The sequence below is a fragment of the Micropterus dolomieu genome, unplaced genomic scaffold (genome assembly GCF_021292245.1).
Source record: "Micropterus dolomieu isolate WLL.071019.BEF.003 ecotype Adirondacks unplaced genomic scaffold, ASM2129224v1 contig_10681, whole genome shotgun sequence".
Taxonomy (NCBI): Eukaryota; Metazoa; Chordata; class Actinopteri; order Centrarchiformes; family Centrarchidae; genus Micropterus; species Micropterus dolomieu.
In genome coordinates, this window is record NW_025739667.1 from 1 (window position 1) to 1,271 (window position 1,271).

Here is a 1,271-nt window from a genome sequence, read left to right on the forward strand (position 1 = left end):
TCCAGCTGCAGTCCACTCTTTGTGAATCTCCCCCACATTTTTGAATGGGGTTTGTTTCACAATCCTCTCCATGGAGCGGTTATCCCTATTGCTGGTACACTTTTTTCTACCACATCTTTGCCTTCCCTTCGCCTCTCTATTAGTGTGCTTGGACACAGAGCTCTGTGAACAGCCAGCCTCTTTAGCGATGACCTTTTGTGTCTTGCCCTCCTTGTGCAAGGTGTCAATGGTCGTCTTTTGGACAGCTGTCAAGTCAGCAGTCTTCCCCATGATTGTGTAGAACTAGACTGAGAGACCATTTAAAGGCCTTTGCAGGTGTTTTGTGTTAATTAGCTGATTAGAGTGTGGCACCAGGTGTCTTCAATATTGAACCTTTTCACAATATTCAAATTTTCCGAGATACTGATTTTGGGGTTTTCATTAGTTGTCAGTTATAATCATCAAAATTAAAAGGAATGAACACTTGAAATATATCAGTCTGTGTGGAATGTATGTATACATTATACAAGTTTCACTTTTTGAATGGAATTACTGAAATAAATCAACTTTTTGAGGATATTCAAATTTTATGACCAGCACCTGTATTTGTGACACGGCAGACTAAAGCAAACTATACTGCGACGAGGATGGGATTCGAACCCACGCGTGCAGAGCACAATGGATTAGCAGTCCATCGCCTTAACCACTCGGCCACCTCGTCCGCTGAGCGCATGTTTTTGCAGTGAAAGTCGAATTCAGGCCACTTACAGTTGGTTTTGTGTAGTTTTGGAACGGCGTGGCATGGAGGGGAGGCAGAGGGGATGAGTGAGTTGCCTTCCCCTCACACAGGGGAATTAGCTCAAATGGTAGAGCGCTCGCTTAGCATGCGAGAGGTAGCGGGATCGACGCCCGCATTCTCCAATAGTTCTTGGGTCTGGTCTGGAGTCCAAGACCACAATGAGGCTCTTAGCACCAGCTCAACCGAGAACTGCCTGAAGACAACCAGTGGGTGGTTCTTCACAGTTTTGTCTTGTGTCTTTTCCTGGAGAATTTCCCGGTCACCTCCCAGGATTGTTTCATATGCCATAGTGAATTCCTTTTCCTTCACTCAAGCTCTGTGGAATACAGAAAACAGGGAAATTATAGAAAGCAGTGTAACCATACTCCTTAGTACACTTGTAATCAATGAAACATTTGATGTTTTATTGAAATGTCATGTGACATAGAATGTAACAAAACAGACTTTTACAGTTAAAGTCAAAGCCAGGTCCCTTTACGGGGTGTCTTAAAGA

At 43.7% G+C, this 1,271-nt stretch overlaps 2 non-coding genes across 2 annotated transcripts; one reads left to right on the top strand and one right to left on the bottom strand.

Moving 5' to 3' along the window:
• Positions 1-618: 618 nt before the first annotated feature.
• trnas-gcu lies at positions 619-700 on the bottom strand. Its single transcript has one exon. It is a non-coding gene; the product is annotated as a tRNA-Ser (tRNA).
• A 127-nt stretch (positions 701-827) lies between these two features.
• trnaa-agc lies at positions 828-900 on the top strand. The gene has a single exon. It is a non-coding gene; the product is annotated as a tRNA-Ala (tRNA).
• The last annotated feature ends 371 nt before the right edge of the window (positions 901-1,271 follow it).